Source organism: Eubalaena glacialis, chromosome 15 (genome assembly GCF_028564815.1).
Source record: "Eubalaena glacialis isolate mEubGla1 chromosome 15, mEubGla1.1.hap2.+ XY, whole genome shotgun sequence".
NCBI lineage: Eukaryota > Metazoa > Chordata > Mammalia > Artiodactyla > Balaenidae > Eubalaena > Eubalaena glacialis.
Window position 1 is genome coordinate 64,180,013 of NC_083730.1, and position 27,696 is coordinate 64,207,708.

Genomic DNA, 27,696 nt, shown 5'->3' on the forward strand with positions numbered 1-27,696 from the left:
GAGGGTTTGAGGCGTTCGCCTAAGGCTGTGGATGGAAGAAGAGGTGAGACTGAAGGGGAAGAAAAGAAAAGAAAAGATTTCCCAAATGCTCTGTGGCCGGGCCTGACCCCAGTTATCTGATTAGTCCCCTTCTGATAAGGAAGGATCCCAGGCCCAGAGACTCACCCACTCCCTGGGAGCTCCCAGCGAGGAGGTGACGGAGACAAAACTAAACTCAGGCCCCAAGTCTACGCTTCTTGCTCTGCATATCTCGTCTTAAAGGGAGCACGGCAGGTCAGAGATGTGCTCCTTCCCTCCCCAAGCTCCCCTTCCTCATCTATGAAATGGGTCTAATAACCATCTCTGACTCAGAGGCTTACGATGAGGAGTGAAGGTTTAAAGCTTTGGCCAGAGTCTTGGACCCGGGAAGCCCTCGAAAACACGAGCAACTGTGGTGAGGATCCTCGTTACCAGACAGGGAGAGGGTGGTGTGCAGCATCCATGTAGAAAGAAAATGAGCGCCTTATAGCAATTCAAAATAAACTTATTGGATGAATAAAGAAAGGCTGAGGGGGGAGAAGGAGTAAGTATGCGTGTGTGGATGAGATCGGTTTAACGGATTCACAGGATGGAGAAGTGTTGGAACAAAAGTTAGTCGGAGAGAAAGTGGAGAGAACGTGGAGCTGAAAGAACTAGTCCCTGACCATCTGGATCAGGAGAAAACATTTCAGAAAGAGTAATCTGAAGACTGCACGTGGGCTGAACGGGTGGGAAGGGAAACTTCAGTGTTGCAGCAACAAGGTGTAAATGGTGCAGAAACAACGGAACTTAAGAAGCAGCACGTGGAATAAAAAGGCATTTGGTACAATAAATATGGAGAGATGGGAAGAGAAATTACACAAAAGTGACTCCAAGGCTCACGACCGCGGTGATAAGGATTCCTGCCGTGGAGGAAAATAAGACATTTAAGGAGAAAGTGGTAAGTTTACCTTCAGACACATTCACGGAATCCAACTGTGGGACTCAGCCCTGATGGAAACAGTCAAGGGACAGTGTGGGCAGGATCGCTGCTCAGTGACCCCAGAGGGACGCGGAGATGGGCCCTGAGCAGAGGGGTGAGTGGGCAGGACAAGAGGGGATGGACTCTCCAAAGTCCACAGCAACAAGGGGAGGCACCTGCCTACATGGGGGGACAGGGGGGTGAGATGGGGAAGGGAAAACGGGCAGGTACGGAAGAAAAAGGCAGCAGAAAATTGAGGACAGATAGGAGGAAAACCGGGGAAGTCCATTTTCACAAGAAAAGTTTTCACGGAAGAAGTTTACAACAGAGAGAGGGGTTGGTCATTTGATCACCTGTAAGGGTGTCCAGGACAGCCTCCAGAAAGGGATGCAGACCCAGCAGGGGGATGGGAGTTGAGAGATGGAAGCGCAAGGGGAACATCACCAGGAGCAGGAAACAAGAGGGCTGTGCAGGGGCTCACAAGGCCACAGAGGGCTGAGCTGGGGAGACACAGCACGGGCAAGGCCTGGGTGCTCCTGCCCGCAGAGTCAGAGCGTCTGGGACCTGGGGACAGACCAGAGTGGGATGCACATGGCATTAGGAGATGGGGTTCCGGCTGCTGGTGGCTTCCTTTGGACAATGACAGGCAAGCAGGGTACAGTGAGGGATGCTGTGGGGGGAGGAAGGAATCAACAGAAGTGCTTTTTCATCCCGCGGGGGTCGTGCACATGACGGTAGCTTTGTTTACCACCGTGGACACTCCCAACCTCCTTTATGAAAGACCCAAAGCAGGAAGAAACTTCCACACTATCACTGGACAGGAAAATGTATAAATTAGGCAAAATAAAAGAGCAAGAACCCATGTTTGGATTGTCTTTCTAGCTATTTTTTTCTGTCTCTTATTTCTCATCCAGAGTTGATGTTCCTTAACAACCCAAAAGACATTTGGTTATTCATCCAGTCACTAAATATTTTTTGAGCACATACTATGCCCTTGGGACTGACCAGCATCCCTTCACATTCAGGAGGGGAGATGTATGGTGAACAATAAGCACAATAGAAGATTGCAAGCCATGCTGGAAGACGAACACCCTGTAAACAAGAACTCGGGGGTGGGGAGCAGCAAGGGGGAAAGGGCCCTGGGGTGGAGGAGGCGGCCACTGCATCCCCTAGGAGCACTGGAGTCAGGGCTCACCCAGGAGGTGAGATCCAAGCCCTGAGGTGAGGTGGTGAGGGGGTGACCAGCCACCCCATGAGCAGCAGGCCACGTGGCAGTGAAGCCCCCAGCCTGTCTGACTACCCCTGGCCCGCGGTGGCCCAGGCAGTCCTGGATGGGGCCGGGTCACATGGGCCTTGGGAGGGATCAGAGGACTCAGTGTCCACTCTGCGACATCGACTAAGTGATGGATCTCACCCTCCATCAAGGTTGCAACCTGGCTCCTGCCTGGGCCTGCAGCTCCCTGTCCCACCGACACACATCCTGCCTTCCAAGCGGCTGCCTGGCTGAACAGCCCTGCACTGTGCTGCTTCTGGCCTCAAGGCCTCGAAGGCGCTGGACCACCTTCCTGCATACAGCCTGTTCCTGCTCTGCCCCAGTGTTTCCTCCCCCAAACCAGGTGCCTTCCTTCTGCTGGGGGCGCCTCTCCCAGAGCTCTTCTCATCCAGGGTCACGGGCATTTGTCCATTGTCTGTGATCATCTCTGTTACCTCCAGGGCCTGGGGGACAGGAGGTTCTCAGGCTCACAACAGGAATAGACAGGAATAAGTGAGTGAAATGGAATGAAAGCCACAAGTGTGCCTGAAAAGGAAACCAGGGTATCAAGGCTACAGCCTTCCCAACAGCATCAAAACACCACCACTGGCACTGCCCCAAATAAACATTTAATCAAGTGGAATGTCGCTTTGATTTTAGCCTTGGGGTTTTTAATGTTAATGCACATCGTGCAGCAAAATTACCTAATTCTGTGTATTTCTGGGTAAAGAGAAAACTAGAGCTTACTTGTATAACAGTATCACTTTAAAGACGGTGCCTAGGGCATGTGTCTGCTGTGAGCTCATGTCAGTATCAGCTCACAGGAGCACCGCCTCGTGTCAAGCCCTAACTGTGCATTAACTCACACTCTCACCACCCTCCTTTCACAGACCCTGTTTTTACACTCTCTCTCTACACACGACAAAGCAGCAGGAGTAGGAAGCACAGCAAGTGGCCGGGCTGAGATTGCAGCCTGGGAGCTCGTCCTGAGCCTGACCTCTGTCCGGAAGCCTGGCGGCCTCAGCTCCACGTCCTCACCTGCCTGACTCGTCCCCGGGTAACTGTCAGGGGCTCAGGGGGCCAGAACCTTCCCTCCACAGGATGCCTGTCGCTGTTTCAGTTTTATAACTTCATTCTGTAAGGTTTCATATAATGCACAGTGGAAATGTGTAAACTTAGGAAATTCCCAATGACTAACTTTGCAGGGGGTAGAAGGGAGACCACTCTTGGGTTCTCAGGGCAGAACCTTTAGTTACCATTATTTATAACAAAGTCCCAAATGCTTAAAGAGAAGCAAGGACGACCCAGGGTGGTAGGGAGCCTCTAAATGGTCCCCGTGTGTGATCCCCTGCTCCTGAGTGTGGGCTGGACCCAGAGGCTCCCTGCCAGTGACCAGAGACAGTGAAAGTAGCAGGATAGCTCTTGGTGGCTTCTACCCTGGGTGCCCCTTGGCCCCTGAGTGGAGCCAGCCGCCAAGCTACAAGTTGTCCAGAGGAGAGGCCCGGAGGGAAGGGGCCGCAGTCTCCAGCCAGCAGCCAGCCCGCACCAGCCAACGGCCACACAAGGGAGCCTGGAAGCAAGTCCCCCAGAGACTGCAGCCTGACCGGCCTTGACTACATCCTGACCGGCCTTGACTGCAGCCCGTGAGAGCCTGAGCCGGAGGCAACGGCTGAACCTCCCCGGATTCCCGACTCCCAGAAACTCCGCAGCAGGGTTTGTTGCTTTAAGCTGCTAAATGTTTGGGTAATTTGTATGCAGCAACAGATGACTAATACCCAACCTTTCACACACAAAAAACAAAATCAAGCCACTTCTAAAAATCCACCTTCGTTTATTTTTGTCTAAAATTATCCAGTTTGATTGATGACAGTGGCCTAATTGCTGAATTTTCTGCTTTATGTGTGAAGTTGCTACCCAGGAGTCACCTGAGCTTACAGGGACTCTGAATGCCATATCTAAGTGCATTACCCACCTAGAGCAAAATATGCCTTTGAACTTGTCAATAAGGCACATTTGAGCTAGAAAAGCCTCAGAAGGCCAAGAGCAATGCTCCTTTATCCAGTGTAATGTTGTCTTGGTCTAGGACCTGGAGTCCCAGAGCACAGCCCTGCTCCTATAAAAAGCTATCAGATGCTGGTACCCATGCCTCTCGTGGGCCGTCCAGGCTCCTGGACCTCTGTCCCCTGCCTCAAGGATTTTATTGTTGACAGTACAATTTTTTACAGCGCAGATCGAGGTGTTCTAAGGAAAAAGGTTCTTCACTTTAGCCAAGAATGCACTATCTTTTCCACTATTTCTACCTGGTTTTAACCATCCAAAATTATATGGAAATTTCCCTCAAAGGATGACAACAGGAATTTCCCCAAAAAAGACCTTGCCAGGACTAGAGAGCTCACAATTAGAAACTGCGAGACAAGTCATCAAGTGAAGAGCATTATAAACACGAGCGCTGCCATTTGAATTGTAAACAACTGGACTGATCTCATTAACACATTTCATTTTCTAGAGGTGAAAACCGATAGGCGGTTTAGGAAAAACTCTGCAAGTTGGAGAAACGATTGATGTGACTTTGACAACTTAGAGTTTAATCAATACAGAAAGGGGAAAATCTCTTGCAAATAGGAAATTTTTAAGATGGCCGCCTAACATTTATAAAAATACTTGCGTTGCGGGCTTCCCTGGTGGCGCAGTGGTTGAGAGTCTGTCTGCCGATGCAGGGGACACGGTTCAAGCCCTGGTCCGGGAAGATCCCACACGCCGCGGAGCAACTAAGCCCGTGAGCCACAGCTACTGAGCCTGCGCGTCTGGAGCCCGTGCTCCGCAACAAGAGAGGCCGCGATAGTGAGAGGCCCGCGCACCGCGATGAAGAGTGGCCCCCGCTTGCCGCAACTGGAGAAAGCCCTGGCACAGAAACGAAGACCCAACGCAGCCAAATATAAATTTAAAAAAATAATAATAATACTTGCGTTGCGGGCTTCCCTGGTGGCGCAGTGGTTGAGAGTCTGCCTGCCGATGCAGGGGACACGGTTCGAGCCCTGGTCTGGGAAGATCCCACATGCCGCGGAGCAACTGGGCCCGAGAGCCACAGCTACTGAGCCTGCGCGTCTGGAGCTTGTGCTCCGCAACAAGAGAGGCCGCGATAGTGAGAGGCCCGCGCACCGCGATGAAGAGTGGCCCCCGCTTGCCGCAACTGGAGAAAGCCCTGGCACAGAAACGAAGACCCAACGCAGCCAAAAATAAATGAATGAATAAATAAATAATTTTTAAAAAAAAATACTTGTGTTGCAATACACGTGTACTAGTTTCCCATGTATTACACGATGACGAAGAGGTTTATGCACACTTTAATTTCCATAATACTTGAAGGTAATAATCTTAATTATGTTATTAAAGGTAAGTGCCCTCAGAGCTGAATATTTTAGCAAAAACGTGTCCTCTCTTCCTTCTCACCGTTCAGCAAAGCCAAAGAGCCCCTCACCATGAATGGCCTGCGAAACAACAAAGCTTAAATGTTTAGAACCTCCATTTCAACTAAGTACATTCTAAACACTCTTTATGACCTCAGAATGCTTTATTTATTTTAACAGTTGCCAGAACAGTAGATACACATTATTCAGAATAAGCAACTTCAGTACCAAGAGACAAAATAGTCAGTTCAGTGATTCTAGAATTATTTTGTGTTTACACTTTTAATATTTTTCCTTCTGTGCTCTGAAGCAATCAATGGCTTTTAAAAGGATGGTGATTTTTATAAAAACAGTAATGACAAGAGAAGCAGCTGCAAAGTACTTACAGTGCAGCAGAAAAAAACAAAACAAAACAAAAAACCAACAATTGCAGATTTTTCCTAAGGAAGCAAAACCATCAAAGAAATGAGAGACAGGAAAGGCTGCTAAGTCACCTCATTCACTGTCTGTGTAAATTCTTTCCCCCAGGACATACTCTTGTGTTTTACATCCGGTGAAACTTATAAATGTTTCACGTGGTGATGCTTTAGGCAGCCAACAGGCAAGACAAGATTACTCCCTTCTTTCTTCCTGTATCTCTGACCTCCACAGCCAGCGGAGGTCCTGTCCCAAGTGCTTCCTTCAGAAAGTTGCAAAAATTAGTTCTTCAAGAAAGAAGCCACCAGATGGTCCCTCCCACTACAGTTCAGAAAGGCAGACATCTGCCCACACACTCTTACCATGAAGTGCCTGCCCTATGCTCCCCACACCACCATGAGTGTGTTCACACATGTGGGAAACAGAGGAGGAGAGAAATATTCATCAAATAAGAAAACACATGTAGAAACGGTCCCTATATTTTAACACTACTTTTTTATCCAGAGATGTATGAAAGCTGACTTTGTTCCAGGGAGTCTGTCAGTCAACACTGAATCCATCAGTCATGTGTTTCTGACACTTCAAAAAACAGAAATCCCTCGTCACATAAAAGAAACGGTAATTATGTGGTGAAGGTGTTAGCTAAGCTGCAGAGGTAATCATTTTGCAATATACAGATGTATCAAATCAATACATAAATTTACACAATGTTACATGTCAAATGTATCTCAATGAAGCTGGGAAAAATATATATTGGGTGTTAATTTCATCATAGAAGTTAGTTAAAAGAATGTAATTTTAGAGTAAAGCCTCCAGGAAAACAGGACTTTTACAGGGAATAGAACTTAGAATCAAACTGTTTCAGCAGAAAATCATAACCATTACTCAGTTTACTAAAAATTTTAAGGAATCTAAGGAAAAATAAGGTGAAAGTATCTTATTTGTAAAGGATAAAAGCCTTTGGTCTGAGTTTTCTACTTTTTTTCCAAACAACCTGGGGTACAATCTGTAAAATATGAGTTGAACCAGACTGTCACTAAAATCTTAGTGTGATTTTTTTTAGCCACATGAGTTTAAAACTTTGTTGCCTTTTTTTTTTTTTAAACATCTTTATTGAAGTATAATTGCTTTACAATGGTGTGTTAGTTTCTGCTTTATAACAAAGTGAATCAGTTATACATATACATATGTTCCCATATCTCTTCCCTCTTGCATCTCCCTCCCTCCCACCCTCCCTATCCCACCCCTCTAGGTGGTCACAAAGCACCCAGCTGATCTCCCTGTGCTATGCGGCTGCTTCCCACTAGCTATCTATTTTACATTTGGTAGTGTATATATGTCCATGACACTCTCTCACCCTGTCACATCTCACCCATCCCCCTCCCCGTATCCTCAAGTCCATTCTCTAGTAGGTCTGTGTCTTTATTCCCGTCTTGCCACTAGGTTCTTCATGACCTTTTTTTTTTTTTCCTTAGATTCCATATATATGTGTTAGCATACTGTATTTCTTTTTCTCTTTCTGACTTACTTCACTCTGTATGACAGACTCTAACTCCATCCACCTCATTACAAATACCTCCATTTCATTTCTTTTTATGGCTGAGTAATATTCCATTGTATATATGTGCCACATCTTCTTTATCCATTCATCCGATGATGGACACCTAGGTTGCTTCCATGTCCTGGCTATTGTAAACAGAGCTGCAATGAATATTTTGGTACATGACTCTTTCTGAATTATGGTTTTCTCAGGGTATATGCCCAGTAGTGGGATTGCTGGGTCGTATGGTAGTTCTATTTTTAGTTTTTTAAGGAACCTCCATACTGTTCTCCATAGTGGCTCTATCAATTTACATTCCCACCAACAGTGCAAGAGGGTTCCCTTTTCTCCACACCCTCTCCAGCATTTATTGTTTCTAGATTTTTTGATGATGGCCATTCTGACCGGTGTGAGATGATACCTCATTGTAGTTTTGATTTGCATTTCTCTAATGATTAATGATGTTGAGCATTCTTTCATGTGTCTGTTGGCAATCTGTATATCTTCTTTGGAGAAATGTCTATTTAGGTCTTCTGCTCATTTTTGGATTGGGTTGTTTGTTTTTTTGTTATTGAGCTGCATGAGCTGCTTGTAAATCTTGGAGATTAATCCTTTGTCAGTTGCTTCATTTGCAAATATTTTCTCCCATTCTGAGGGTTGTCTTTTGGTCTTGTTTATGGTTTCCTTTGCTGTGCAAAAGCTTTTAAGTTTCATTAGGTCCCATTTGTTTATTTGTGTTTTTATTTCCATTTCTCTAGGAGCTGGGTCAAAAAGGATCTTGCTGTGATTTATGTCATAGAGTGTTCTGCCTATGTTTTCCTCTAAGAGTTTGATAGTGTCTGGCCTTACACTTAGGTCTTTAATCCATTTTGAGTTTATTTTTGTGTATGGTGTCAGGGAGTGTTCTAATTTCATACTTTTACATGTACCTGTCCAATTTTCCCAGCACCACTTATTGAAGAGGCTGTCTTTTCTCCACTGTATATGCTTGCCTCCTTTATCAAAGATAAGGTGACCATATGTGCGTGGGCTTATCTCTGGGCTTTCTATCCTGTTCCATTGATCTATATTTCTGTTTTTGTGCCAGTACCAAACTGTCTTGATTACTGTAGCTTTGTAATATAGTCTGAAGTCAGGGAGCCTGATTCCTCCAGCTCCATTTTTCGTTCTCAAGATTGCTTCAGCTATTCGGGGTCTTTTGTGTTTCCATACAAATTGTGAAATTTTTTGTTCTAGTTCTGTGAAAAATGCCAGTGGTAGTTTGATAGGGATTGCATTGAATCTGTAGATTGCTTTGGGTAGCAGAATCATTTTCACAATGTTGATTCTTCCAATCCAAGAACATGGTATATCTCTCCATCTATTTGTATCATCTTTAATTTCTTTCATCAGTGTCCTATAATTTTCTGCATACAGGTCTTTTGTCTCCTTAGGTAGGTTTATTCCTAGATATTTTATTCTTTTTGTTGCAATGGTAAACGGGAGTGTTTTCTTAATTTCACTTTCAGATTTTTCATCATTAGTATATAGGAATGCAAGAGATTTCTGTGCATTAATTTTGTATCCTGCTACTTTACCAAATTCATTGATTAGCTCTAGTAGTTTTCTGGTAGCATCTTTAGGATTCTCTATGTATAGTACCATGTCATCTGCAAACAGTGACAGCTTTACTTCTTCTTTTCTGATTTGGATTCCTTTTATTTCTTTTTTGTCTCTGATTGCTGTGGCTAAAACTTCCAAAACTATGTTGAATAATAGTGGTGAGAGTGGGCAACCTTGTCTTGTTCCTGATCTTAGTGGAAATGGTTTCAGTTTTTCACCATTGAGGACAATGTTGGCTGTGGGTTTGTCATATATGGCCTTTATTATGTTGAGGAAAGTTCCCTCTATGCCTACTTTCTGCAGGGCTTTTATCATAAATGGGTGTTGAATTTTGTCGAAAGCTTTCTCTGCATCTATTGCGATGATCATATGGTTTTTCTCCTTCAATTTGTTAATATGATGTATCACGTTGATTGATTTGCGTATATTGAAGAATCCTTGCATTCCTGGAATAAACCCCACTTGATCATGGTGTATGATCCTTTTAATGTGCTGTTGGATTCTGTTTGCTAGTATTTTGTTGAGGATTTTTGCATCTATGTTCATCAGTGATATTGGCCTGTAGTTTTCTTTCTTTGTGACATCTTTGTCTGGTTTTGGTATCAGGGTGATGGTGTCCTCGTAGAATGAGTTGGGGAGTGTTCCTCCCTCTGCAATATTTTGGAAGAGTTTGAGAAGGATAGGTGTTAGCTCTTCTCTAAATGTTTGATAGAATTCGCCTGTGAAGCCATCTGGTCCTGGGCTTTTGTGTGTTGGAAGATTTTTAATCACAGTTTCAATTTCAGTGCTTGTGATTGGTCTGTTCATATTTTCTATTTCTTCCTGGTTCAGTCTCGGCAGGTTGTGCATTTCTAAGAATCTGTCCATTTCTTCCAGGTTGTCCATTTTATTGGCATAGAGTTGCTTGTAGTAATCTCTCATGATCGTTTGTATTTCTGCAGTGTCAGTGGTTACTTCTCCTTTTTCATTTCTAATTCTATTGATTTGAGTCTTCTCCCTTTTTCTCTTGATGAGTCTGGCTAATGGTTTATCAATTTTGTTTATCTTCTCAAAGAACCAGCTTTTAGTTTCATTGATTTTTGCTATTGTTTCCTTCATTTCTTTTTCATTTATTTCTGATCTGATCTTTATGATTTCTTTCCTTCTGCTAGCTTTGGGGTTTTTTTGTTCTTCTTTCTCTAATTGCTTTAGGTGCAAGGTTAGGTTGTTTATTCGAGATGTTTCCTGTTTCTTGAGGTAGGCTTGTATTGCTATAAACTTCCCTCTTAGAACTTGTTGCCTTTTTAAATATTTTAAAAGGGTAGGATTCTCTTTTCTATTTTAATTAATTTAATATATACCTGATCGAATATTATTAACAGTATTAAAAGTTTGAGTTTTGTAAACTCATCCTGATTGATTGTACACTTTGCAGAAAATAAATTTTAAAGAAAGAATACAGTGCTAACTCTTTCCTCCTTTAAAAGTATCTTTTAATATGTCATTCACAATTTTACAAATTATTCATAGAAAGTGGTCATATTTAAAATGCAAATCCCATGCTCAAGCTTGACCTGGCAACCTAATCCAGAGAGTAATAGCACAGACTGTCTCTCGTGATTGCAATGAGGAAATAAAGCTTTTATGCTAATACATCATTCCTTAAGCTTTCTGAACACTTATATTAGAAATCAGATCTATTTCACTCTGAGTATGAAGAGCCCTGCATTTAAATCCACAGCTCCTATGCTTCCTCAAAATAAAACTTGCTCTCTTACTACTGTGATGAATAAGAAATTAGGCTGGGCAAGTGAATGCAGAGAAAGGTCAAGCATTAAAACTGTTTCTTCACCTACCCATCATAGTAGCTCTTTTTTAATCTCTTGAAGAGAAGAGTTAGTGTTTGTGGACGGGGACACCGAGAGTCACTTAGGTCTGTGTCTCTGTATTTACTGATTTCTGAAGATATCACTCATCATCCTTTATATACACATTTATTCTCATGTGAGAAAGGTACCTTTTAACTTAGTAGTCTCAACTCACTTTTATGTAATTCAACAATTTATAACTGGACCACTATACCTCTCTACTATTCTATTACTAGCAGAATGTAGATTCATCTTTTAATTTTTTAATTATTAATTGCAATTAAGATTTAATCTATCAAGATTATATCTATTTAGTCTATAAACATTAAATTATTAATCTTTAAGAATTTAAAACTTATTCTCCTCAGTAAAATTTTTAAAGAGAGTTGATGATCTCTCATGTTTAATTTTATACTAACTTTTGAATTCCAGTTTTTAATTCTTAATTAACTTTATTCATTCTATCTCATTTTTAATTAACACTACTTTCCTGTAATTTTCCCAAAAGTTAACTTATCTTCCTAATATATACAAATTCTACTGGACTACCAATTCACTATAGTTGGATTTTTACATGATTGGTCCTCTGAAAAACCGAAGAGAAGTGCTTAGAACCCTAATAAGACAGCAAAGCTCCTTACTGGATTTCTGGTTACTTAGATTTTTCATGCTAAGTCCGATTCACAAGTTTACCATCTTATAAGATGCAGCAAGATTTCAAATTTGGAAAGTTACTCCTCCATTTATGTTGCTCTCAGTATGTCTAAACTATTAGGATGAACCATTGAATTTGATGGCTTCATATAAGAAAAACAGTCAAATATTAGGGAGTTCATACCATTCAATCTGAAATAAATTGGGACTGGCTTACTGGACTGCATTACGAGTAGAGACTAAATGTCGTTTTCATTTCAGAAATAAGAGAAATCTGCTGCAATGCCATTCTATCCCTTGATGTTCAAGGGCCTCCCACATGCTGGTCCCTGAGCAATGTGAGACAGCTATAGAAAAGGAGACACCAGGGCTGGAGAATATATGTGTATGTACATGTGTATGTAGGCTTCATGTAGGCGGCATGGCTTTTAATAACAGGATTAATTTACTGGCTGCCACAGTTTCCTTCTTTCAAGAACTCAGTAAAATGAGATTTTTTTTGCAGCCTTTCACTGTAGGCTTCAGAATATTCTATATTATTCTTGGCAGCATCCTCCCTGCACTGGTGTGTGCATTAGCATGAAAAGAAGTCGGTTTAGCTGCCGACCATGAAGTCCTATTTCTTCCATCCTTAGCACACAATGCGGCCTCACACAGTATCTCGTTTAACAACTAATATGGCTGAGAACTGATTAAAAAGGACTGTTTTTAGGTTGATAAATTTATTTTAACATCCTGCCTGCTTCTTCCTAGGAACACCCTCTTCCCTGACATATATGGAGCCAGCGCTATTGCCTTCAAATATTTCTGGTGCCAGAGAAATAGACACACCTCTTATGGCATGAATTCAGCCCTCAGCTCTGTCTGGGGTTTATGCTTCTGATACCACAGTGACGAAGAGCAGCCTCTGACCACAGTGTGAAACCCTCACTCCCAGAACAATGTCCAAAATAGCGAGGAATTGGACTCACACCTCAAAACCAGCTTCTCCACCAGATCTGCTTGGGCTGTAACTCAGACTCAGAGCCTTTGACTTTGCATTCAGTCCTTTCCTCATCATTCTGAATGCTAATCCCACTCAAAGTCCATGTAGCTGAGGCTGGAGTGGGGCACCACACACTCCTGGTGGTGGAAAAACCACAGGGACATTCAGGGCATCCCACCCACCTTCATCCCATCCCCAGCTGCCTCTGCCGTCTGCTCTCTCTCACTGCCCTTCTTTTCAATACACACTACATCCTCCTGCCTCATAAAATTAAGGTAATTTAAGACCACCAGTGGAATGCTCTATCTGGAGAATTAATTATTCCAGGAATATGTTTAAGCTTATGATACATGCTTTCATCAGCTCATGGCCTTGACCCATGAGAGAGCGTTTGATTTTTGGTCAATAAATGAAGAAGTTTAGGATCTCCTAAATTTCCAAGCATAGATGACCTTTCCTGACCCATCACTATGCCCTGGATTTACTAGATGACCCATAATGTGTCAGAACTTTCCCCAAAGTCCTCAAAGTGAGACTGTTTTGCTATCCTAGTCTATCTCCAAAAAGTAGGCATGACTCATGAGCCCTTTTGAGGCTAAGCTGGATGGTTCCTATCAAAATTCTGTCGAGGCTGGGTTACCTCCACAAATGTCATCGCTAGGTCACTCGGTCAGTTTTCACGGGGACAGGGAGGTTGCAGAACCCTTCCACTCTTGGCCTGTGCCCAGGAACAGCTCAGACAACAATGCACATCCTTAGACACACACCCCCTTTTACCCAAACCCACCACTAGCCATTCCCCAAGTGCATGTCCCCAAGTGCATGTTCAGCCACGTCGGAACACAGACTCCCTCCTGTTCATTCCTCTATTTCCAGTTTCTATGCCCATTTCTAATCATAGTAAGCAGTCAATAAATACTTACTGAAAGAGTAACTAAATCCCTGTCTCTCTCTTTGCCAACCCATAATGTCCTCTGCCCAACCATGCCTCCCAAATCCCGAAGCATCCTTCAAGCTCACTCAAACGTCTGTCTCCTCCCACAGAATGCCCTCATCACCCAATAAAATGTAATCTTCTCTGAATAAAAAAGCACACTTGTCTAGCAATAAGGGAATAATTCAGTAAGGACTGCCACACCAGGAACTCTGTGCCACAGTCACAAAGAATGGCCGCTGCTCATGTGCACAGACATTGAAAGATGTTCACCAAACAATCCGTCAAAACCTAGGTTATAAAACTGTACACAATATGACAGGTCTATGAGGTTGATATTTACAATATTCAATCAATATTCCCATTTTCAGGAAACTAAGGCTCACAAAAGATATGTAATTTGTCCAAGGTCAAGGCGAAACTGGGATTTAACCCCTCCACTCTGCCAGCCCTCTCTGCACACAGAAAACATCTGGAAGAATATATCAGACCATTAACCTCTGGGAAGAGGAATTGAAGGAGGGAAAACAGTGGCTTTTTATCTAATAATGTTAAATTTTCTTATGAAAGGTATGTGTACATTTTGTATTTTAAAATAAAATCAAATTTAAGGAATAGTAATCTCTTCCATTTCTGAACACCCATCACATTTTGGCTCCATCACTCTTATGACTTGGCTCCACGTGGCCTTGTAGTACTTCACCCTGTAAACATGTCACCTTCTTGACTGGACCGTAAGCCCCTTAAGAGCAGGGCTGTGCCTTCGCTGTGTCTTCGGGTGCCTAGTAGAGTACCTCTCACATTACAGTCACGTGACAATGGTGCAGAATGAAGAAAGGAATGAAAGGCTGGACTTCCATTGCCCTTAGAGATGGAAGGATCTGAGAAAAGCTGTCATATCTGACTAGTGGTGTAAATATTCAATGGTTTTCACCAAACAGATGACTCTGCAATGTTCAGTCTGGCTCACATAACGACATGGCTACAACAACAATATTCAAAAGGGATGAAACAAAAGTATCTGTTGGAAAAATAATATTTGGGTAATAATTTCCACTTAGGCATCCAGGAAGAGGCAAGAAACAAGAGAGCTTCCTGAATCATGAACCTTTTCTGTCACAATGAAGTCACACTTCAGGGAGCTTCTCTTGGAAGAAAAAGGTATAAGAAGTTAAACTCCAAGTCTTAACCACTTTTTTCCTACAAGTGGATTCAATGCAAATTCTATGTCACCACAAGAAGTTCTATGAGGCTTTGGGCAGCTTTTGGGAGTGAAAAGACATTTATTAACCTTATATACCACACAAAGAAAGTGAGGAAATGCACTTTCAGTGTCCAGCTTTAGCAAAAATTGAACCTCATAGCCTGACTCCTTCTTGGTGGCAACTAAGAGGAAATCAAAATGTGAATCCCAATAGAGCTGCATTGGACAAATCCAGCAATACACCAAGCTTCAACTTCCCGTCACAGAAAAGGAATTATGCCAGGTGTAATTTTTTAATGTTATTAGAGGCTGGTTGAATCAGCGGTGCTTAAATAACAGGTGGGATGAGCTGAAAGGATTTTGCAGACGTCCTAAGCCATCCTGGGGCCACTTCTCCGCTGGCAGGGCACAGCTCCCAGCTGGGACAGCACTAACCAGGCGTGATCTAGGGGCAAGGCTAGATGCCCCCTTGGGGCTGGAGATAAAGGGCTAGGAGCAAAAGGTTTCCAGTTGACCCCTTTAAATCCAACATGCCCTCAGGACCTCCAGTGTTTTCTTCCATTTCTCCTTTAGTTAAAAATGGGGAAGAACCTCTCAAAACCAAATTCAACAATCTGGCGTAAATCACAACATCATGGCCAACAACCAAGTAACATCCACCCATCTCATCAGTAAGAACTAAAACGTCACATGAACAGGTAGCTAGCAGCCAAAGGAAGGGGAATCGAGATCACAAGTGCTGATAATATTCCTCGGGAAATGACACCATTCTGAGGTGATTCTGCATTTCTAAGTTGACTAGCCCTTCCTTGGCACAAATGAATCCTAAAGAGCAAATAACTCTCATTTTTTTTCTCAGAAAAAGAACTAAAGTTGGTTGTTGTTGTATTTTCTCAGCTCTCATCTGGAACATGTTAATTTTCGAAGCAGACTGCCCAGAAATACAACCTGGAAAGGAAAGGACAGCAAACTCCAGCCTTCTTCTTCTTACTCATTTTCTTTAGAAATACACCCCTGGGGCCCCCAAAACTCCTCTCCCAGAGGCCTCTTCCAGACTGCAATAATCGGGCCATTTCAAAGGAAAAAGAGCACAATTTGGTCCTAGCAAATTATATCAAACACACAAGTCAGGGTGTAGGAATGTCAAAACACACTGAATTGAACCAATCCGTAGCTTGTTGGGAATCAGAGGTGTCAGCGTCTGTCAAAGAAGTCACCTTTGTGGCCATCTCCTCCTCTGTTCTGTAGCGCTACTCAGGGTGGGCCCAGGACCCGCTCCAGCTGGTAGCCCACATGATTCACAGCCCAAGGGTCCAGCCCACAGTGTATAAAAAAACCATTTTTTTAAAGCATACTTGAATTGGAATGCTTACTGGCACACAAAAATCCTGCTTTGGGAAGGAAGGAAGGAGGGAAGGAAGGAATGAAGGAAGGAAGGGAGGGAGGGAGGGAGGGAGGGAGGGAAGGGGAGGAGGAGGGGAGGCATACCTCCCACAGTGAAAACCCTAATGGTGAGTGTGGTGACCTGAAGCCTCTGAACCACCCAGGACAGAGCCTATAAATCATCCCCTGCACCCCCAGGATTTAGTATGATGTCCCAACACAGAGTGAGAGATGGTTAAATACATGTCGTACTGAACTGGATTGACGCGACATACAAGAAAATAATATTTATTATGATATACAACAGTTTCTGAAAATTGATAATATGTCAAAAGTGGGAAATATTAAAATTATTAGTTGCTGTAAAAATTGATGTGAAGCTGACTTTTAAAAACATAATCTTGCTTATTCTAGTGATAAAATTCAACATGGAAGTCTTAATAACAGGTTAGTGAGACCAATAAGTAAGTGGAAAAAATAAACAGGAGGACAAGGAAGTTATTATAAATAGCGGAACAAAAAGAACCAATTTGCAAATTTGCCAGTAACTATCCTGAAGGAAGTGACAGACGTGAAAACACTATTATGTGGTGAGAATGGAGGCCTGTTTCTCGAACCAAAATATCTTGCAATTTAAAAAATGAAGCAAAATAAATAATCCAAGGGTTTTTTTTTAATGGGAAGAGGTAAAGGAGCTGAAAATGTCATATTTAAGAGAAAAAGGATTTTTAATTCAAAATTGCACCTCCATCCCCAAGGTTTTTTCCTGGAATAACGTGTCTTGTATGTTTTGGATAACAATGAGTGGCAAGTCCTGCCTGTGGCTTGTCAGGATATCGGCCACATCCTCTTCAGTGTCACCTCCAGCCCTGAGCACCGGCAGAGCCTGGGTGACGAGAGCTCGGGGCCAGTCTGCCTTCTCTGCAGGCGGAACTCTGGGCTCACGGCATCTCTCTCCCAAGCCATACACTTGGTCTTGCTTCGTTTGAATCTAAATATATTTTTCTGACTCTAGACAATGAGAGTGTTTTTCCTCCGCAAAGAAATAAGAACACGGGGCTGGTGCTCGAGGAGTCTGTAAGCTCGATGGACAGGGAGAAGCCGCCAAGTGGACGCCCTGGTGCTTCCTGTGATCGGTGAGAAGAATGCTGGTCCCCGATCCAGGCCTCCCCGCTTCCTCCCTCGTCCCCAAACTCTTCATCAAGAGCACTTGACCTCCCACAGCAGGAATTCGGCTGTGCTCCTGTCTGTCTCCATCAGGTATTCATCCTCCTCCCAGGCTCCTCCGTGTTGGACACAGGTGTGGCAGTAAGAGGGCTCCGCGTGCCATCCGGGACCACGTGCCTGGTTGCTCCTGCCCTTCCACCTGCCGCCTTCTGTGCCTGCTCAGGATCCCAGGTGCAACCGCCTGCCGGCAGCCCCCCACTGCTTCTTCCTTCCTGGTTCTCTCTTGGCCTTTGTACTAAAACCCACTGCTTCCTGTGTTTCCTTCTTGCTAGGCTTGAGTATCATCTTCAGGAAGCCGTCTCTTGAGTGATGGATGCTGAGGAAGGCACCTCCTTGGCTGTGCTCCCACAGGGCCTATGCAGACCTCTGGGTGTACCCACAACGCCTGGACTATTCGGTCACAAGTCACTTCCCCCCACAAAATTTTAAGTGCCTGGAGGCATCGGCTACATCCCACGCATTCCTATAGCTCCAAGGGCCCAACAGAGAAGGTCCCGAAATGAACGCAGGGGAGCAGAATTCCAAGTCAATCAGAATGAGGCCGAAATCCCGTTCTGATGCTTCTCTAACAGCTACCTGATTGAGGAAACCTCGATGGAATGAAGTACATTGGCATGTCCTTAAATGAGAAGTCCAGAGAATTCTCTGTGGCTTTCTAGACTAACCAGCATGTCTACAGGGCAGAAACAAGGAACGTCCATACGAGAGCACATAGCCATCTGATTTCCTTAGTTCTTTGAGCCCACGCGTAATCAATGTAGCAATTGTTTTCTTCATCATAGGTGCCATTTCTTAGCTACAAATAAAGAAGACCTTGTCAACCAAGGTCCCAGAGAACACAGGGGGCACAGTCAAATAGGGTGATGAAGGACTACATCCAGGTGTACAGTCTGGGTTCAAAAAGGTTCAAAGGACAGCGGAGAAGCAGAGGGCCACCAGCAGAGGGGAGACCCTTGCACCCGACCCCTCTCCCACCCTCCCATCTCTTGCCAACGCCTCTCCTTGGCCAAACCCACCCAGAAGCACAAGGGCAGAAAAGCATCGTAATGCAATCTGTGCACCCGTCTCAGTGCACACAGGGGTGGCCGGTGGTCTGGAGGAGCAAAAGCCGAAAATATCCAACAGTGACTGATGCCCCCAAGACCAGCAAGTGCAGAGAAAAGGACTGCCTATGGGAACTAGCCAGGTAACTGTACAAAGAGCGTTGAGTTTTATTTAGTTGTCACAGAAACTGCTCCCCTGCTGTTCTGTTTAATCAGTTCTAGCAATTGCAGTCTCCCTGCGCTCATGACACGCACACTGTGTGTACCCCTGGTCAGTATCCTTACAGTAGGCCACATGTCACAACCTTCTGGATAGTCCCATCCACACGCAATGAGTCCAAATCCCAGCGCCTCAACAATTATATTTTTCCAAAGCATTCCAGGCAACCTAGATGCGCAAAATGGCTGGTAACCACCCCTATAAACTCTCAGAGCTTAAATCATCTGAACTCATCTTGACAATAGAATTCTTGACAGGGTACACTGAGGACCTGCCTTGTAAGACTTAAAACCCGTCCTTGGATTGAACTAACCCAGGAGAACACAAGGTGTGATGGATCATCTCCAACAGAAGAGACCTAACTTGAGTTTGAGAAATTATTCCCTCATCAAGAGATAAGACGACAAAGCAGTGATGGCTGGTGAGTCTGCACAGAATTACCGTCGGCCTCTATAACCTCCCCAAACACCTTCCCATCCCAGGACTTGGAAAATAACGAGGAAAGGATGTACAATAATTTGATGGCCCAAACTCCTAAAATTTGTTTTAAGAGACAAGGATTTCAGGTTAAATGATGGGGGTGGGTGAGGGAATCATTCCTCACCCGAGGAATAATAACCACCGTCCAGCATTTCAGAACAGCAGCTGTGTGCTGGGTGCTGGCCAATCTCTGTTAACTCCATCACAGAGCTTTCAAACCGGCACATGGCTCGTTGAGCTGATGGCAAAGCGTGTGGACAGGTGGAGGGTCCATCTACCTCTCCAAATAGTCCATCTGATCAAGAAGTCTTCGCAGAGGGCCTCAACAAGAGGAGGCCCTCCTTTCTGTCCACAGGGTCTGAGGAGGTGAGTAGTGTTTCAAATGCAAACCTCTCTGACTTCTGCTTCCTGTGCCAGACCTTCACGGCCACCACTACTCAGGCTCTGATAAAAGCCCAGACCATCGCAAGTCCTACGAAGAAAGCCTGTTGATCTCATGAGATTTGGTCTCAGAGGGATCGTACGATTGTGACAGAAGATGTCAAACATTTTCCCATCCCTCTTCTCATCCCAGGGAAGAGGCGAGCACACAAGAGTTTAATTGGAAATTCGGAAACGGGCCTCGAGGTATCGACCAGCCAGGCAGAGCCCTTCCGAGAGGAAAAGGCACAGCAGGAAAGCAACGGCCCCAGTGCCCCGATTCTGCTGGTTTGTGCCTCATGCTCGTCCCAACTGGCCAAGGTTTCTCTTTCCTATTGATTCTCCATTTCGGAGCATCTGTCACAGGGCCCTTTTCCTGGAACAGACTACAGAAGTCCCCTCTGACCTCTGATAAGCTGACTGCCAAGTTGGGTCTACAGATTAAATGGCCAGGAGACAAAGGAGAGAGAGGGAAGGAGGAGGGAGGGAGAAACACAAACTGCCCCTTAAAATCAAAATGAAACATAAGTATTTGTATTTGGCTTTAAGCTTGAAAATGGAAGTGAATGTGAGACCCCTCCAAGAAGGACACACCAATTCCACACGGTCTAAGGGCTTCACAGCATCCACTGACTGCACTGACCAAACACTCCGGAAACCTTTTCTGGACCTAAAAGGGTGGGGGGGTGGTCAGGGGAGAGGGAGAGGGCAAGGGAAGTCAATTACTTCCAGGCAAACTGCCCAATAAGCTTAAAGTACAAATACAAGGCAAAAATAGACGCACAAGCATTTTATCTTTCCAATCAGAGTTTCCCAACCACACATCCTGCTTCCTCTGAGGGGCTGCACAAGTCACAGTCATCTTTCAAACAGCCTCACACGTTCGTACGGGGAAGGTCCATTTGTTAAGAAATCCACGAGCATACAGCTGCAGGGATCCGGGTGTTAGTATGTGTGAAATGTTGCCTCTCTGGTCTCTGTTTAAAAGTAAACAAGAACTATCCCCTAATAAACATATAAGTGTAGTGGAGAAAAATTACTAGATTGGCAGGCTTTAAGCCCCGGCATTAATGAGGAATGTTTATATTGAAAACGTATTCCAAGGCAAAAATGATCTAACAACTCATCTGCTGAGAACCTTCTGGCTCCACTATCCCATCTACAGCATAGAGATAAGAAGGGTACTTATTTCAGGGGTGACAAGGGAGGTGAACTAGGACGGGAGCATGCCCAGAAGGGGCTGGTCTTGTTCACAATGTTCTTGTTGTTGGAAATATCCCCTGGCACTTGTGATTTGTCATTGCCAATCCTCGATTCAGCTCTCGGGATCGGGGATTAGTAACTAGACATTCGCCCCCAGTGGCGGCCCTAACTCAGGAGCACAGAGCAGGTTTCCCTGGTTAGAGCTCCTCCTCAGACTCAACATAGATGCCCTTCTTCCACTTCAACAAGCCCCTAAAGCCGACCTGTCCCGCCACCAGTTCAAGGGAGGAGAGACCAGCGGGTTTCCATGTTTTGTTAGTGAAACACAGCCAGGGTTCCAATAAAGGGCTCTTTGGAGAGGGTGGCAGATGTGGTCTTTGATACAGGGTCAATTTCACTCACACATGTGGCTGAAAAGTCAGCTTTCAAAAGGTTGTCTGGTAACCTGAGTGTAGAAAGAGATCTGAGCATAGAGATTCATGGAGGATATTCTGGTCCAAGATCAAAAACACATCATTTCGAGTACTAGTGACAGAGGCAAAGAATTGGGAATAACAATAAGAAACAGTTTAAAATATTTTTAAAAGTCCATATTATGGAATACTGTTCATCCACTTGAAATCATGCTGATGATGAATTTTTACCAAGAGATTGTTAAATAATTACAGCAAATTAGAAAACACGTATAGCATAGGATTTGATTTAATTAAGATAACATATGAAGTGATATCTAAATATTCATTTGATAAAAGCTAAGGTAAGGGAACATAAAAAACAGTAGGAGTAGTCATCGCTCAGTAATGCAATTACAATTGATTTGTATTCTGTATCTACAGATTTCAGTCTGTTTTTACATTTTCTAGAATGGACATAGATTATTTTTGTAACCAGGAAAAGAAGTTATTAAAGTTGTTTTTAATTCTCATGAAAAAACCAAGACACATTTTTTCACAACCAAGAATAAACTTAACTGGGCAGGGCAATCTGGATTCAACTTGGAATCTTGAAGAAATTTGAACAAAAAGGGTTTTGTAAAACCAGGAAAGAGAGTCACAGATGAGTTCAGCCTGGACCCATCAGCAACAGAGCCTACGTCATTAGTGTCAGAACTAAGAAAATTACGGTGCGTGGGGCTCCCTGCCTACTGTTTCCAACCTTGTACCCACACACCCATCCTCTGAACGAGAAGGAGATCTCACATTTTTCTCTTGCCCTTTCCCTGTCAAAACCTGTTCTCAGAAAAATTGGTTTCATAGGTGTCCACAGTGTTTAAAACCCCACCATCCTTATTTTCCCTAAGGCCTGACAAGCCCAAGAGTTTTCAATACTGAATGTGTCCGAGGTCAGGGCCATTTGGTGTCCAGAATATTTTCAAATCAAAGAGGATTTCTGGAAACATTCTAACTTCAGTAGCTTTGCTTACCAGTGATACATTGAAAAAAACAATCTGGAATAGATTGTTGGGCAGCCTGGAGGAAACTGTATCTTTTCTCCTGGTCTAGAAGGTGACTTGCCATCTCCAGAAACCCTGGGTAACCTGCACAGAGCAGGGTGGCCGTTTGGAGCAATGGCCCAACCCTACCACTCAGGCTGGTTCCCAGCCAACACCCTTCGTGACGAACAGTTGATACAATACGAAGATCCTGAAAGAGTTCTAAAATCACTTCACCTTCATGTACACAATTTAACGAACAAACAATAACTGATTACAGTTTAATCTTTTTTGTTCATCTTTTTAAGACTTCATATATGTTCACCAAGAAGAAAACAGGCTTGTTCTTTTGATGTAATCAGATGACAGTCAGGTTTAGGGCACCAGATATTCTTGTACAAAATTCTCCCTTTACAGATTCTGGGTAGATGCCTCCAAATGACTTTCTCTTTGGTATCAAATCTATTCCCTCCACATCTTAAACTACCTTAAAAGAAACTTTAAAAGTTTTACATCTTTAGCACTATAGTGGGCTAAATAAAAGGCTTCTCTGACTGTAAGTACCATGAAGGTAAATAATGTATCTTTTTTGTTCAAACCCATACACTTAGCCCCTGGCACAGAGCCTAGTGCACCATAAACACTCAGTAAATGGGTATCAAGTGACAGAATGTTACGTGTACAGCAGTACAAGACTAGTGAATTGTGTGACTCCAAATTGGTGATTTTCCACTATTTTCCAGCTGCCTCAGTGGGTAAAGCAATTTCATTCTCTTAAAGACCTAGTGGAAAAATGCAAGAGTCTCAGACAGTTGCAGGAGCCGGGAGGTGACAGCACCATCCCAGCACCTCTGCAACAGCGAGTCACTTCCGCAGGTGCCCAGAAGCCCTGCCCGTCACTGTCTGAAAACAGACACCCACCCACTGCCCACGGGCACCCCAATCTTTCCTACCCAACTCTGGCTGTATTTTTGCTTCTCTTAATAAAGTGAAGACATTCCTTCTCAATTTTTCGGTACAAATTCTGAACAGGAAAGAAAAATAGGGGTTGGATGAAGAGGTGATCACTCTATATAAATTATAGAATATCTTTCAAGATTACCTGGGATCATTGTCCGGTTCTCATAAATGTGTCTCTCCTCTATAAACATTAGCCTGCAAATTTAGACCCACTTAAAACGTCACGTGAAGCACCACAGGGGATGGCTTGACTGGAAGCCGTCTCAGGAGCCCTGTCAGCTCTTCCCCACCGGACGGGGGTCCGAGGCCCATCAGTGTGTGGCCTCACATTCGGGGGTGGAGATGGATGCTCTGCTCCCTGCCCACTGCCCTTGCTCAGCCCTCTACCGAGAAGACTTCTGGTTCATGCCAAGGGGATGCTTGTCCCCCTCTGATGGGAGAGATTCCAGCAACGCTCTGTGGTCATGCTGAAATGGCTGCACAGCGGAGACTCGCAGAAGAGCCACAGTCCCCTTCTAGGTGTGGGTCACAACTTAAAGGATGAACCTAATCAGCCCCAAAGGTCTAGACACCGGCCCCCTTCCCCTTTTCTCCTGGGGCCTAATGAGAAAGAAATATTAATAATAGTCCCCTTCCTTGCCAGACAGGAGGTACAAGCTACTTGCAAAGAAATGCCCTGGCTCTGTGCTTTGGAATCACTGGTGTTTGAACTACATGGGTTTCATTTTAAAAGTGAGGAACTTGGTACTCAGGGAGGCTAAGTCACCTGCCCCAGGTCGGAGCTAAATTAGAAAAAAAAAAACCCAGGGGTCAGATCAGCTCAACCCCTACTCACTCCATCCCTCACCTTTGCTCCCCTTTCCGCTTTTAAAATTAACTCAGTATGTGGTCAAAGATATTTCTGAACAATATGGAAAACATAACAAACTCATATAACGCTAGTGAAAATTATTTTATTCATACCAGGAGAGAATCAAATGGCAGTGGGAAAGAAATAGGCATATCCTGTTGTGTGGTTAATAACAGCTAATAACCTCGACATGAACCCCCTTTCATAGGACTTCTGGATCCCAAGTCAGGACGTCAACCAGTTTGGAAGACTTGGTCTAAACAGCCCTGAAATCCCCTGCAGCAGATTAGGAGCGAGATAGGATGAATTGGCCTCCTTTTCCGTTCACTGGTCCCCACCACTTCCAAAAATAATACTCTGGCCCAGCTGCTCAGTAGGCCTTCAGTTTATTTGTACTTAGCTGGAATAGGAGACTATAAATTAAACTCAGATGCTGTGAGGGAGAAATGTCAGTCCTTCCAAATCCAACACTGAAGAGCCTTTCTTGTTTTCGAGCTGAATGAAAGAACGCTGGGCAATGGAGCTTTGACACAACACGCCACCAAATCCAAAGATGAAGGGCCAGAAAAAGTGGACTTGTCCTGAGATGGTTTGCACCCTCTAAGCCAGCGAGCCTACTCGGTCCCTTGTTTTAACCCCCAAGTTACCTGGGTAGCCGCAGGTCTTCTAAGAAGTGCTGGGCAGCTGAGGGCCTTCCTGGGCACACACGGCATGAGGGATGCTGTCACAGAGAGGGACCACGGCACCCTTTGTCCACCAGAGCCTGTGGCTCCAGGAGCCAGTCCTGCTACCTAATCCCACCTCACTGGCTTGGTTTTTAAAGCTGAACCCCGTCCAAGGAGGCAGAGGCCCAGAGCAGGAATCCAGGGGCCTGACTTCTGAGCTGCAGACCTGCTTCCACCACCATAGACACATACCTCACTGCCCCTAGATTTCCACCTCCTCATGGATAAAATGAAGATCTTTACTAATCCATCCATGTGGCCATTTCCAGTTCTTTGCAGCAAGGATTTCAGAGGGAAACAGGAAGCGGACCACCTTTAAAATGTAATTTCTCAAATCGATGCTTCTTTCCTGCCCTCGCCACCCCCCCCACCTCTTGTCACTCAAACAAAGTGTGTCTGAAACTGAAAAGCAGGGACAGTGGGTCACCCACTAACACAGGAAGAACCATCTGACACAGAAGCAGTCGTTCTCCCGTGCTGCCTGCTGCACACGGCCGGCAAAACTGGAAACCTGCTTCTGCCTGCCCCCCGCCGTCCCCACCCCAAGAGATTTCCACTTGCTTCGTCTAAGAAAGATTTAACATCTAAAGTCAGCAAGGCTTTCCCTCCAGGACGCTGTCAGACAAAAATAGCTAACGAGTTAGGTCTCCAGGGCAGGACACTTCTTCTGTATAAGAGGCAACTTCATCCTTTCCTCGGAAATAGTTCCTGCTCCACGTCCTGCAAACAGGTGTCAGCAAACTACATCCTCTGTGCCAAGCCCTGAGCTGAGATTGGTTTTTACATTGTTCAATGATTGGAAAAAAAAAGTCAAAAGAAGAAAATTTCATGAAACATGAAAGTTACGTAAAAGTCAAATCTCAGCGTCCATAAATAAACCCTATGGCTGCAAAGCCAGGCTCATCCTTTCAGATGTTCTCCCAGCTGCTTCTTTGCCAGGAGGGCAGAGTGGAGTGCTTGCAACAGAGCCTGGAATATTTACCACGCAGCCCTCACAGAAAAGGTGCAAGGGACCAGGTCCAGAATTCAGTACAGAGCAGGCACTGAGCTGAGAGGCCTCTGACAGAACACACAGGCCCGGCCTGGGCGGGCTTACCCTTGGAGGGAAACAGACTACCCACCAGCAAGCTAGTCTGCTTCACCCGACCTCCCTGCTCTGCTTCTTAGCTTCATCCCAAATCCACTTAGCTCATTTTAATTTAAATATGTTAACTTTATTCTTGCAGCATGACCACCTCTGTTTACCATTTAGAAAGATGACTGTGTTATTAGTTGTTTGGAAATCCTGTTTTATGGCTGATGAATATTCCTCGGTCAGAAAGTCTACCCACTTGGCTGTTTCCTGAAGACGTCTGTGCACCTCTGTGCTTTGTCCTTATTTAAAATTCTACATGTCCCTTACAAAGGAAAAATGTGAGCCTTTTATTTTTCACCTCCTAGTCTTGTGTTCTATGATTTTTTAAATTAAAATACACTAATTATATTATAAAAAATGAATTAGTAGTTAAACAAATGTTCATGTAGTTTAATCCAGTAAACTTCCAGTAATTTATTTTAAGAAAATAATCAGAAATGCAGGCAGGACTTCATGTATCAGGGTGGTAATCTTGGCAGTATTTGTAATACTGAAAAATTAGAGACAATATCCAATAATGTGGAATAATTAATTAATTATGACACTGCCCTGGGATGGGATATCACAAAATTATTATTAACATGATTTTCCAAAAATATTGATCATGGGAAAATTTGAAAACAAGGTACATACATACATATGTGGAAATATACATATGAAAGTATTTATCCCAAAATGTTAATAATGATTACATGTAGGTGATTAAATTTGGGTGACCTTTTTCCCTTCCTGTGTTTATTTTCCAATTTTCTAATTTTTTTCTTACAAAGTAATAAATGCTCTTGATAAAATTTTCCAACATTAAAAAGTCCATAAAATAAAAAGAAAGTTCCACACCCCCTACATTACTCTCAAGTACTCACTGTTAATTTTAGTGTTGTCTTCCAACCAGTTTCTTTTTCACAAAAGCAAGAACATACTATTGACTATGTTCTATAATCTGCCTTTTCAAGTAAGTACTTATTATGTCAGTACATACATATGTGTTGCGCTCCTTTTTTAAAAGACTGCATAATTGCCATAGTTACCATGATTTATGTAATCAGTCCCCCATGACTGGACTGTGGGATTCAGTCCTGCATTCAACAATCTTAAACACATATCTGCTCATCTATGCCAGTATTTCTGCAGGTTAACAACTTTTTGGAAGATAAAATGGGCATATTCTGATTTCAATAGTTAATACCATACTTTCCTCCAAAAGAAGTCGAAAAGCATGTGCTCCACCTAGGAGTTCCTTGTTAAATGCACTTTCAGCGATTCCAAATCAGCCCATTTATTTGGCCATTTATTTTTTGACAGGTGAGGTATGGGATCTTGTTATCATTTTAACATTTTTATTATTAGTGAGTTTGATTTTATCTTTGTATAACTTTTTGATAATATGCACTTCTTTTGTAAGTTGTTGATAAATATCATTTTCCATTTTTCTTGGAGGCTATCTCTCTTATTGCAGCCAAATTATTACATCCTCTAATACATCATGGAGAGCAAAGCTTTGTTAATTATACACATTACAAACATTTTCTCCCCAGATATCATTTGCCTTTATATCTTGTATATGAAGTTTTTCATCATTAAAAAAAACCTTTTCATTATTATTTTATATTAAGAAAATTAAGAGTACTTTAAATTGATCAATATAAAGCTTTCAATAGAGGTGGATAAAACAGGAAGTTGAAGCCTCAGTACCTGGACGGTTTCTCCTCACTGACCTGAACAGGAAATTGTGTCTTGCTCAGCTGGGAAGATTTAAAGGTTTGTACTTGGAAGAGAGTTTCCGTAATTATTCAAAAA

The 27,696-nt window shown here is 43.6% G+C and overlaps 1 protein-coding gene across 1 annotated transcript in view; it reads right to left on the reverse strand.

Moving 5' to 3' along the window:
• The window catches only part of PIEZO2 (piezo type mechanosensitive ion channel component 2), a 350,107-nt gene that overhangs the window by 285,741 nt on the left and 36,670 nt on the right, over positions 1 to 27,696 (reverse strand). The gene's annotated exons all lie outside the window — the stretch shown is intronic.